This window comes from Accipiter gentilis, chromosome 11 (genome assembly GCF_929443795.1).
Source record: "Accipiter gentilis chromosome 11, bAccGen1.1, whole genome shotgun sequence".
Lineage (NCBI taxonomy): Eukaryota > Metazoa > Chordata > Aves > Accipitriformes > Accipitridae > Astur > Astur gentilis.
In genome coordinates, this window is record NC_064890.1 from 29,102,642 (window position 1) to 29,115,948 (window position 13,307).

The window sequence follows — 13,307 nt, forward strand, 5'->3', positions numbered from 1 at the left end:
GGGGAAGGAGACAGAAAGGGAAAAAATACATAGTGAGCTGAGCCACTGCAGTCTGTGAGGGCAGAAAAGAATAGGGAAGAAGAAACAAAAAAATTCACAAGTAAAATCCCACCAGAGCCGAAGTATTTGCTACAGATTTTACAAGGAAGAAAAGAATTAAATGATAAATCACTAGTTGATAAGCAATGAAATAAAACTAAGATAAACACATGGTACTTATACAGTGATGTAGCATTGAAGCAATAGTTCCCCTTCTGCTCAAGGTCAGAGAGGCTCCTGGAGCCCAGGCCAAAAATCAGCCACATTCAGCAATTGCAGCATGATGGAAAAAATGGAAATTCTGTGTCAGAAAGCAGGGCGAGGACTTGAGGTCCACAACAATAACTCTTCATGACCCAGGCTGTTGTTACTACAGACTGGATAGCTAATAGAGTGATAGTCAGTCAGAGAAAAAAGATATGGAAATGTAGTAGAGAGTGGAACAAGTGTCCATCTATTTCCCGATCCTGAAAAAGCAAAGCATGAGGAGAAAGAGAAGCAACCTGTGCCTCTGCACGGACAACATTAAACACACTGAGAAGAACTAGTCTTTGCTATGGATGTCCTTCAGCTATGGGAATTCTCTCCAGACTAGGAGGGTCTAGGAGATGGGCACAGGACCCCTGTCACCGATCCACCTCAGTGGGCTGCTATGCCCACGGACTGGATGAGTGGGGCTTCGCCATCCCAAAGCACTCCAGGGTCCCCAGGTCATCAAAGGATTTTTGAGTCACACGCAGAAAGTCCAGGCAGAGCTACCACAACTGAAGTTGGCTCTTGGGCTGCTTTATGCCGCTAACGCATCAGTTTGGCATCAGGATGACCCAGAAATGAGAGTTCTTGTTCCTTTTTTGAACTGTTTTGGTGTGCCTTGAAGAGATATGGGACAACCTCACCCAAGATTTTGTCCAAGCTGTACAAATCAGATACTTGAGAATACACCTTGAAAAGTCCTCTTATCAGAGTCCTTGAAAAACCTAAATTCTCTTTTTTCCTTCCCTAGATTCAAAACTGCAAGCAACCATGGACTAACGGCTGCATCTCTGCATCAGAGCTCACTGTCTTTTCCCTTCCCCACCCCAGGCAGTTTTTAAAGTTTTTTAAACAGGCAGTTTAACTTTGTTTTGCTAAAACAGTAGCTTCATAGGCTGAAGGGAAATGCAACATTGTATTTCAGAATGTAAAAATTTATCAGCTGAGAGATTTGCGTGTTCAATTCACAGCTGATGTGCTTAACACGCAATCATTGTCACCAATACTTAGCACAAAGGAAAATGTTTTTTACTTACTTCTTATTTACTGTATTCTACCACAATGATCTAGGAAGTCCTCTTTCTGACTCAGCTGGACAAACCCACCCATCCTGGCCAAGCTTTCATACATGACCTCCATTACATGTATTCAATATAGTAAAAAAAATAAATAAATATGCTAAATGAATTTTTGCCTGCTGCTCACACACACAACCCTTGGAGCAGTGCAAAAGTCAGACTGCTGACCATGCCTGGTGAAGACCGAACTTCCTGTAAAAATTATGCACTTCATTTCCTGAAAGGAAGCAAAGCATAAGCTGCTCAAACAATTCACAAGAAAGCTCTGATATCTGAGCCACACAGTTACAAATCTGTCCTGCTAGAAAAATACAGCATCACATCAGTGACCAACAGCTACAAGCACAAAAATTCAGAGAAACACACACATTAAGACAAAGGAGAAAGCACCGGATTATCTGAAGAAACAGGTAAATTGTCTTAACAGGATGAAATTACCTGTAAAACTTTTTTCTTTCATTCCACAACTGAGCTGAAATTCTGATTCTCCACTCTGTCCATAAACAAGATATAAATCTCTATGAAATCATTGTGCCCAAAAGATTTCAGTGTAGTAGAGGCCAGTAGCACCTGCAAGTCCTTATACTGCTGAACTGACTGAATAGAGGCAGAATACTGGTTTTTATCTCTTAACATACAGAAAGGGAGTATTCTAATTTCAGCATGTTTAAAAATATTCAACAATACATATGGAATAGTTTTCATTCTCTATTAAAAATATTAAAAATATTTCTTTCAACTTATAAAACTACGTAATTTGGGCCACTTAAGTTTCTTTAGTTTACCTTTTGTTTAAAAATACTTCTAAGTAGCATTTAAATTTGGACGAGGCCCATGCTTTGAATCAGTGCTTCTTGCAACAACGATCTTTTTTCTGAAAACCTTTTGTTTTGTCTTATTTAGAAGACATACTTCCTTTTACTTGTGTAGAAAAAGAAAATCGTCCTGTACACTAATCACAATTATGTTTTTTTAAATGGAGTGTAGATACAGCAGTGAAATCTGTGCTATGTCAGTGTTATGCATAATACTGAAAAGTGTCCATTTTTACATGTAAAAAAGTTTTGTTACAAGGTTTTGCAAATAAGGTGAAGAAAAGAAACAGCATTTTAAGTGAAAGCATTAGAACTTACAGTTACTTTTTTTTTTTTTCATCCTTTTTTGTCCTTTTACAATTCAAGAGCTCTAAAAAGTCACAGCTGAGGCAGCAACCTCCTCCTACCCAAAAAGATCCAAAGAACAGCAGCGACCCGTGTCTCACAGCGGAGCCATGAACTACACCACACGCAAACAACCCTCCTCCGCTGCCGACACAAGCCTTCGGCCCCACACAAGCATTCGTGCCACCAGCAGCACCAGCAGCTCGACCAGGCTGGCGATGGGTGAGCCAAACCGCTGCCTCCGTCCCTTTGCGCTCCGCAGCTGTTCCGTGCTTGGGAAACATCGCAGGCGCACTTCTTGCATTTCTTGGCCCCGAACGAGAAAGCTCTTAGGAAACCATTCAAACAACTGCCAAAAGGACGGAACGACGCTTTTTTTGGATACGTCCTTATCCACTCTACTAAAGATTTGTGCCATCTGCCATTTTATTTGCACTGCTGCCACAGCCCTGCCACTTGATTCCGGCACCCTTTTCTTTCCTGTTCTTTCGGCACAACTAGCTACATTTTATTGTGCCGTAGCATTTTCTTAGGCTGCTAGAATTAACAACTCACGATGGGAACATCTCTCTACCCCCTTATATTTAATGAGTGTTATGCTAATTTAGACATAACTCCTCGCTTCTGTACAGTGCAGTACTGCCAAGCCAAACTACTCAAAAATCATCAATATTTTATTTTTAAATACATCCCTTTTTTTGGCATTCTCAATTTTGAGTCTTTAACTTTCAGCTTTTGTCAGTAGCTACAGACGAAGACCAGGTTAGTTTTTTGTTTATTTTATGAAAATTTAAATCTCACATAATCACATGACTCCAGAAGCTAAGATTTTCATAGTGTGTTGTAATATTTAACAGCTGTTTGGGGTTTTTTTTCCAGAATGCACAGTATCTTTTATCTTTTCATGATGTTTAATTTACTGTTAATTCTCCAATAGTCAAAATAGTCATTCTAATTGGAAGGTTCATTGCTACTTACAAAATAGCTTAAATGTTGATACCACATACAAGCTGAAGTGAGCGGGCCTTTATACTGAAGCACTTTAAAAAAAATTCCAGTCAGCCTCTAAGCACAACCTTCCTGTCATTGCTTACAGATGCATAATTGTAACAGAAAGAAGTGGGGAAAGAGGAAAAAGGACTGTTCAAACAAACAACAAAAAGAGGGAAAGGAGCACTAGAGAAAATTATGCAAACAGCAAAGAGAAAAATAGCTTAGACAGAAACTATGATAGGGATGGGTCAGCCTTTTCTCTCTCTTTTTTACTTTATAATATAAATATGGGAAAGAGGATGCAGAACAATTTATTAAGAATGGGAACAAACCTTTAGCACTCTTCCAATTTTGACTCCACCACAATAGCCACCGCTTCTCTTTCTATCATATCACCAATCCATATCCTCTACTTTCTTCCAAAAATACCATAATTTCTAAAGGTATTTTTTTTTTAATGATCAAAACTTTGAAGTGCCATTCTGCAATAGTCATTGTGAAATGGATTTCTAACTCTAAGTTTTGAGAGCAAAGGGGATTACTCTACAGGAACCTTCCCTGTGCTATCAAACAAGTCTTCTCTCCTTTTCCATAAGGACCTGTTCCACAAATATCCAACAAAATATTGATAACAAGACCTAAACTTCTTGCCCTATTCCAGCTACCCCAGCAGAATCCCCGGTGCGGATGCAGACACGATAACGAATGCAAGCTTTTGCCAGATTATTTTCTGTTGTTGAAGGAGGGAGCATAGCACAGAAAATGAGGTCTCTCTGTTAGGCTGTTCTTCTCACAGAACTAGAGTAGCAGATGCCCTGTAATACACAAATGGTTAAAGCCAAACAGTGATTTATTTAAATTAAGATTGAGTTTATCGAATAAATTGTAGGGAAAAGATTCCTCAGGCGTAACACTACTCTACAGATGGGAATCAGAAGATCAAGTGGACAGAGAAGTACGTGAAGTAACAGTCAAAGGAAAGGAACAAGAAGAGGAAGGGAGAAAAAAAGATAACTTTTACTAGAATTTCTCTTTTAAAATGGTGTTGTGCACTGGTTTTTTCCCTTCCATATCTTCCCAAAGTTAAACACTGTTATTTGTTGTAAATATAAAACTCACACTAGTTTCAAGTTTCCAAGTCTTGATCCAGCACAGAACAGTTTACAGAATGGCTGTGATGAAGACTGTTACAAAACATGTAGAAGATCTTTATAACTACTTCAGATGCATGAATGTGGACTGCTAGATACGTTATAGAGTGATCAGTGTATGGTGCCACTGAAAGATCTATTCCCATATAAAAATACTTGTCAATACTGATTTTACATTATAAATATGACAGTGACTGATCACTAAAAAGTCAGTACACAGTAAAAAGAATAAATATTGAGGTAGGGAAATAGTTACAAAGTGAGGTAGGGAATACTGAATTGTTAAATCAGCTGGTATAATTTAATAAAATTACATATATGAAAACTACATGTACATTACCCAAAGTTAGCTCTGTATCCTGCCTCACCATCCAAATACTTTTTTAAATCAGCTCTGTGAAAAACTCAGTTTGATCACTGATCCCAAATCTTCTCACCAAAACTTAATGTTTCCTTCATTTTGAAATGCAAGCAAAAATAGTATTGTTCACTAATCTCCTGTATTTCTGAATTGTACAGTTCTAAAAGATGTTCACTCTGCTTTGACACTGCTTTTATAGCCAATTTTGGTCAGCGTAATACTCTTTCATTGCTTTTCTGTTAAAATGTGAATTTTATTTCAACTTGCAACTTACAGGATGCAGTTAAATATGCATCTGTCCTAATAAAGATATGGGAAAAGGCACATGCCTTCTAACTGGCTAACAGGTTTTATTTTTGAAGAAAGACGTATTTTAGAGCTACCCAGAGAGAAGGCAGGCTTGCTCCTGCTCTGCCAAGGAATGGGCAAACGCCTTATGCTGTCTCTCAGAGGCAGAAACTTGCCCTGAAGGTCAAATCTGACTCATAGGCCACATATTTTATAGGCTTGTCTAACAGTTTGCTCTACTTGACTTGTCTCAAAAGCAAACTTCATAACATTTTATGCAAACATTATACAACCTTAAGTCTGAGCTGTAAATCAATAAAACTCACTTAAGCTTGAGGAACCTCTGCAAAAGGAAATAGTCTCTTAGTTGAAATTCTGCTGTAATTAACATTAGCATTGCTAAATCTTACAATTTTCTCTAAACAAGTGTCATAATATTTATAACTTCAGATTAGAGTAAAAAATTGATAACTGCCATACTGCATAGAATTTGAGGGAAGCAGGTTTAAAAGTAAAATTTAAGTCTCTAAGTGTCATGGGTCCAGACAAGAATTCAGAATTTGAAAACTCTTGTATTAGAATGACATGGGTTTGCATTTCATGATCACAAATTTCAAGAGCAGCCTCCATACAAAAACATGTTTCTCACATGCTGGAATACTACAGTTCATTTAAAAATCGTTAGGCTCAGGTGGCAAATAATTCATCATTCTCTTAAATCAAGCCTCAATATTTCTGGAGGCCTACCTCATCAGTATAATGAGTTAACAAAACCTGTATTAGAAATAGCCTGAGTGACCACAGCTGTGTGACATTTGAATGCTTTTCAAAGGGATACTTTGGGTTTGGATCATGAAGAAATTTTTTTAAATTATTTTTTTTTTAAAGGGAAAACAAAAAAACACCACCACAACACACAAATAGGTCATAGGCTCCTGTTCTTCCTTGTCCTTTACAAAAAATACCTTCAGGAAAAGGTATTTGTGGGTCCTTTTGCACTGCACATATTACCAGAATGCAGAACAAATAAGTAGTATTCAGACCTTTCTTTCCTCTGGATAGCTACATAAAGAAGAAAACTGTTTAACCATAATTACTTAGCTAAGCCTTCTGCTGTGACCATGAGCCCCTCTTCACCTTTTAACTTTTTTTATCAGTAAATACAAAATTCAAAAGATTAAAAACTATTTTGGCTTTCTAAATTTTGAAGAATTAATTTAATTATTTTGATGTACACCCAATATACAGTACTACTTTTCAGCTCTATAAACTTATTCCAAGCATTCCACGTGACATGACAGCAAATATAAAATAAAATCTAAAAAGAAAAAAAAATAAGAGAATTTTTGCCATAGTTTAAGTTCAAGACATTTTTTTGCCAGAAAACAGGTTCCTAAAAGTACAACTTGCATGACGATAGTTTCATGCACCTTGTAATTTGGTGTTTTCTTTGCTAAAAATGGCTAACTGAATACCATTCGTACTGAAAATAGCAGACTGAAACCACACTGACTCATTGGGTTTGTAGTATAATATTTCACATAGAATGCAGTCAGAGTTTTACTACTCTTCCTCTTTAAGGAACCACTACAAATATATTGTACTTTTCCCCTATAGGAAGAACTAATCAGGAGAAGAATATAAATATTCTTTCCCATCTAGGCATAACAGCACATTAATTCTGAGACAGTACCAGTACAACAAAGGAAAATATTCTGAAATTAAGATACAATTTACTTCAGGCTCAAACACAGCAAGCACAGTAATCTTCACGTTACTTGAAGAATTTCACCTTTGTGTGGTACTGATGATTACTGCCATCCAAACTTCCCCAGCCTCAGACCATAAATTCAGATGATGTTCTGAGAGTCAGAAGTAAGGTAAAACAGAAAATGAGAGGCTCCAGGTAATTCTGGCTACCAGTGATATGCAGAATACATGCATCTATCTTGTGGTCATCTGGTGTAGTTTAAAGTTCTCACTGAAGTTTGACTACTGTTCTGTAAATGGATCAAGAACAGCAAGAAGTTTATTGCTCCACATGGAGTCACCACAGAGGATACAAATCCCTCACCTCTCGCACCTCACCATCATTAACTGCATTGCTTCAAAACATTAAATCCAGAGTCAAAGGGAAGATGCTATAGAGAAAACATCTGCATCCCACAGCAGCTCTGTTGACAAGTGAGGGACTACTTACTTCAGCAACACTTGGGTTGTTCCACGGGCGACTTCTGCAAACACCAAAGACCCAGTCTTAAACTCCCGAAGATCGTAACTGTAAGGCTATACCTGAAAATGTACCTCTGCCCAGGAGAGGGTGAAATGAAAATTAAATGAAAATACTATGGTTGTGCTACAATGAGGTGTGAAAATCCCTGGATGTAAAACTGTCTCCATTGAGAGTTGTGTTCCCAGAAATTCCTAGGGGATCTCAAAATGGTGAGAAGATGGATAAACTTTCAGCAAGAAAAGCCCTAACTTCTGCAGAAGTCTTCCAGATAGAGACTGCAAAGAGTGCATCACCTTTATGCATTAAAAAAAGGAGGAGGGAAATCTAAACAATGCCAGCTGAATCATCAAGAATCAGGTGAACAGTAGCAAACATAAGCTCCAGTTGCGTATGTGTGCACCAGCTGCAAACTCCAGTTAGTTTATTTGGAATACTGAAAATATTTGGTCTCTTGGTATCCTGATAGCACTGGCTTCTGATTTCTCATTTGTATTCCTCAGCCTACTGCAAGAGCACTAGTATTCATTTGTCTCGGCTTCAACTGGTGCATCACCAGTAGGAGGAAACCCATGGGTGCTTCACAGGTCCCAGTGCTTCTGATGCACAACACACTGGCCAGCCTGTAAGCCAACGAACTCCAAAATTTTGTTAAACAGCATAATTTTCACTACCGCCTTTACGAGATGCTTTATCTTGACTGGCACGAACACTCTGAATATGCTGTATAACTTGCTATACTTAGTTAGCGTTCTTCCAGTTTATATAATCAAAGTCATATTTCACTATTTAGTGGCTGAAAACTTGCCACAGTGTAACGCGGGTAAGCAGCTATGAAGAAAATTTACTCTTTCCCAGCCAAAACCAGTACAAAACTATTCTGATAAATCACATTTTACCACCTGTGTTGTGCTAATGGAACTAGCTGATGCACAGTATTTTTGAAAAATGTTTCAAAAAATGCGTGTGTTGTCAGCCATGTTACAGCTGGTTGGGAAGAAGTTAAAATACCCATCAGGCTCCTCAATAGGCATGAGAGGAGGTTTTTGAGGACTTTTTTTTGAGGACTTTTGGAACAGAAGTAGTAAAAGATCTGCTAGGTCGGGGAGAAACAGAAGGAACACAGGCTAGTTCTCTGCTGGGGAGAGGATGAGAAAATCTCTCTGAGAGAGGAGTTCGCAAGGAGGACCTTCACACCACCACTACTTCTACTGGCCAGATTCCTCAAAGATTTATCTTTTCTAAAGAAGGATCTATATATCAAATAGTGCATTCCTGTATTTAAGCATTGAACTGATTAAAGTTTTGTTCAGTCATAGGCTCACACTTTTTTATACCTGAGTATTTTTGGAACATGGTACATAAATTGCTTCTTTAACTAAAAGAATGTACCTTTCAGACTCAGCAATTATTTTGAATAATTTCCATTAATCTATTCTGCACAATTTCTGTACTCACACACTCAAGTTATGCTGCAGGAAGACTGCATCTGTCATACTTTCTAGCTTTGAAGAGAACCGTTTAAATTATCTCAAGCACTCTGCACTATTTTTTGGACAGAATAAACACAATCATCTGAAATCACAATAATTGTAAGCTGATTGTGTACCATAAACGATCCAAGAAAATATATTTGGATTTATATAAAACAAAAAGAACAGTCCTAAGAGCAGATTTTCTTCTTCTTGTTGGGGAAAAAAGTCCCAAACCCAAACTGCATAATTTAAACTAAGGAAATCACTCACTCACTTAGCCAGAAGGAAAAGTGAATCTCTAGACATTAAAATTAAATAAATAGCCATGTAAAGTAAAAATGTCAACATAAAATACAGAAAACAGAAATAAAAATATCTAGGTTTATATTTCAATAAAATAAAATGCAATAAAGAAGAACGTAGTAAATAAAATAGTGGGCACAAGAACATGCAAAATTGTTTAATCCCCACAGAGTTGAATGAAGCATCCCTTTCTCTGAAGAACCACTCTTATCAGGAGGTTTTTTCATGGAGGAGAAAGAGGCAATTGAAGCTAGGAAATGATGGATAGCAATGACCTTTCTATCTGTAAAACATGGGCATATTTTAGGTATTTAATCTTGAGAATTGGATTATTATTAATCAATTATTCATGACAATTTGAATCTATGGTAGATGTTTTTTGTTTTCTTAAATATCACATAGCTAAGGTCCTGCTTGAGAACTGGAAAGGAGATTAAATCCTCACAAGCAAATAGTGTTCAAGACTGGCATTTTCTTCTCTCCTAAACATTCCTTCCTCTGCATAACAGCACACATTGATGACAACCCAGTATCCTCTGTAAAAATTCTGCCTAAATATTCTGAAATCCACGTTTTTGTTTTTGGGTTTTTTTTAAGAGGGAAAAAAAAAAATCCCCAACCTTTCCCAAAGAACAAAGTGGGGCATTGTGGTAACATGGAGCAGCAAAAACTCCTATGGCTTCATTCCTATAGCCAGAAGTTTTAACATTCCTGCCACATGTTTTAACATCCACTCTTCCTCACTTGCCAAAGGTGAATGATAACAGAAGCAGAACGTCTCCATTTCAGGCCACCAAATGATACAATGAAAATAAGCAGAAAGTGTTTGCAGATATTTAAAATGCACTGCTGAAGGCAGAAAAGCAGATGGAGCTATTCTAAGGCTAAGCTCTTTTGAAAAGTAGAACCTCTAAAGCCTGAAATAAAATACAAAATATGTGTGCATCGGTGAAGGGAAAGGAATAGATCTCAACAGTGCCTTGAAGAATACCTGAGCTGAAAAATATAGAGGTTATCCCAATTTGGGGGAACCGCTACGGAAAAGAGACTCTCCCTTACTCAGGTTCTAAAATTGAAGGATATGGATAGCAATGGCCACCTTGTGAAGAATAAAGCCAATTTAACACACCTAAAAACACCAACTATTTGGCAGTTCTTCCTGTTATCAAATACTCTGTTAAAAAATGTACACCTTATTTCTAGTCTAACTGAACTTCCAGGTATTACATCTAGCTCTCCCTTTGTCTGCTACAGTTGAAGAATTGTCTTACCAAATTGCCGTCCGTTGTGGTATCATGCTTCTAAGGGACCAGGCAAGCCCCTCTCTACCCTCCTTGTTAACACTAAACAGACTGAATTCCAGGAGTTTTTCCAGAATAAGGCATGTTTTCAACTACTCCAGTCATTCCTGAGATATCTGTGGTTCTCCCCTGACCCTTCTCCAGCTGAACGCGGTACTCCAGTAACAGTTATGCAAGTGCATTAACAATTAATACAGAAGGGTAATATAACCATTTTCTTCTTATTTAGCTCTTCCCTGTTTATATGTCAGCGTACAGTAATCTTTTGACTCTCAAGCTCTCTTCAAAAATGATTAATTCCTTGGTTGAAGCTTCCCATAAGATTACCCATTTACCCCAGATATTATGAATGTTTTCATTTGGGGAGAGGAGGGATGCTCCAAAGGAGGTGAGGAAAGGGCTAATCTGGGGGAAATATCATCATCTAGAGATTAAAAAAAGAGGGCTTGAGAAAAGGACTGCAAGGGCAGGGCAACGTGAACTGAAAACATCTTACTGTGGAAAACGGGGGCAGCATTTGAGTTTATTGATGTTGCCTGGTAAACTGAGTTCACAAGTGCAAATGAGAAATCATACATAATGAAGTCATTATAGAGTCTCTAACACTGGACTTCGTTGTTGGCGTGCCAATAAAACTGATTAATCTACGTCCATATAACAGCAGGATAAAACAGCTGCAAACAAGGAAAACCTTGGAAATTAAACACTGGAAACATTTATAAAGTGAAAACTAAGGCTAACACCAATGGAGTATGTATCAACTGTGGGGGTGGAAAACAATCTGTATAGGAAAAAAATAAACTGAATCATTACGATAGTGGTGAATAGTTGTTAATACCTGAGAAAATTGAAGTATGCCCTGTTTAAAACAATTTAAAGAAACAGTTTTAAAATAGACTGTAATAATCAAAACACTGTTTATTTCTAACCTCAAGCTTCTTTTAATATGCAATATTCTGCAAACTTCAGTCTAGTGGGGTAATAGATCTGGTTGAATCACAGCCATTCTGAGCTACGATACCTGTTATTTAAGATTAAATACCTAAGTAATGCTTGTGATAAACAAGCTTCTCTTTGCTCTACTTGTTCAATTTTTCAAACTTTAGTTACTAGGTCGATCAAGCTGTAAAACCTTTGTAAACTACAAGTACTTGTAATTGAGCCAAACACTGTTCCTCAATTTTTTCAAGTAGAACAGACTTCTCTACTCATAGCCACAGACCCCAAAAAAAGAAGAAAAAGAAACTCCTTTAATTTCATCTTTTTTGTTTCTTTCATCTAGAAGACTTTAACATTAAAGGTTAATAAAAATCATGAATTTGAAACAAAGAGAGGATTGCATCATAGCACCTACTCAAATAAAGTCAATAGTTCCATAAAGCCACTACTACACAAAATTCAATTATTAAGATTAGGAGTTTTAGAAACTTCCAGCTTTCAGCTTTCACCTGAACTTGCTTTTCACAAAGTCAAACGTAAAACTACTAGTGACTCCAGGAGGAGCACAGTTATGCACACTGGAGCAGTACATTATACCTTTTCCCTGTCACTTTTTTAATTCAGCAGCAGATAACCCTCCCATTGCAGAGACATATAACTGCATATTACTGTCAAGTCACTTTAGCAGGACTTGCACAATCTGTTGCAATTTCTGCTATAAGCTGAAAAAAATTATCTTTTCCTCTCCCACCTCCCCAGTGCAGCCACTACGATATGTCCTTGCAGTGAATGGATTAGAGGAGGCACAGCACCACCCTACTGTCCTTGCTCCCTTCCTCCATAGTTCAGGCATGCTGCTAACTGCTACGAAATAAATCTTTCCCACCGGTCTGGGCATAAGGAAGCCTCTAGGAAGAGGAAATGAGAAGGAGGCCACTCCAAAAGCTGCAGATGCCATACACACCCTTCCATGTCCTCAACACAAGCACAGAGCAATGGCTTGTCCAGGGACAGTTAGGTGTAAAATAATAATCTTTTGGGATTAAGCAAACTCTCAAACTGTGCAGGACAATTCTCCCTCTTGACAGCCCTTTAAGAATTGTTTTTTAATTGTCAGATAAACATCTGACATGCTAAATTCAAGTTTCCTGTAAAGGATCTAGATAACTATTCAATACATTGAGGGTGTAAGTATTTACTGGGATTCATTATTTAGAAAAAAGGATTAACCAAGATTTGAAAAGAACTTCTAATGCTAATACAAAGTTCAGGAGAAGTTGATTGTATAGAGAAGATTAAAAAAAAAACAAAACCACAAAACAACCAAAAAACACCTAAAAAGAAACTACCTCTGGAGGTAACTCCAGAGAATATCACCAGTTATGACAACAGCAGGTTCAGAAATATCAGTTTACCCCACTGTCTACAGTGCAGTATGTATGCAGTGTAAAGACAGACTGACCCTGAAGTGTGTGGTCAGACAACGATCTCGGAGAGCTGGAGCACCACTCAGCATTTAGTCCATTTGCTTTCTGAATACACCCTGTAATTAGAGAAGTTTCTCATGCTGCCCCTCCCTTGAGCAAGTAACGTTCAAGCATTCAAATAATTCTGAAATAGTATTAGCTCTGGCAGCTGACAGAAATATTTTCACCTCAGGAGGGTGCAATTGCAGATGATCTTTCGGACAGCATATGATCTTCAGTTCAAGACAGAAAAATGGGAATAATCTTGCA

The 13,307-nt window shown here is 37.7% G+C and overlaps 1 protein-coding gene across 3 annotated transcripts in view; it reads right to left on the reverse strand.

Moving 5' to 3' along the window:
* MDFIC (MyoD family inhibitor domain containing) overlaps positions 1 to 13,307 on the reverse strand; it is a 53,442-nt gene that overhangs the window by 25,348 nt on the left and 14,787 nt on the right. The window lies entirely within an intron of this gene.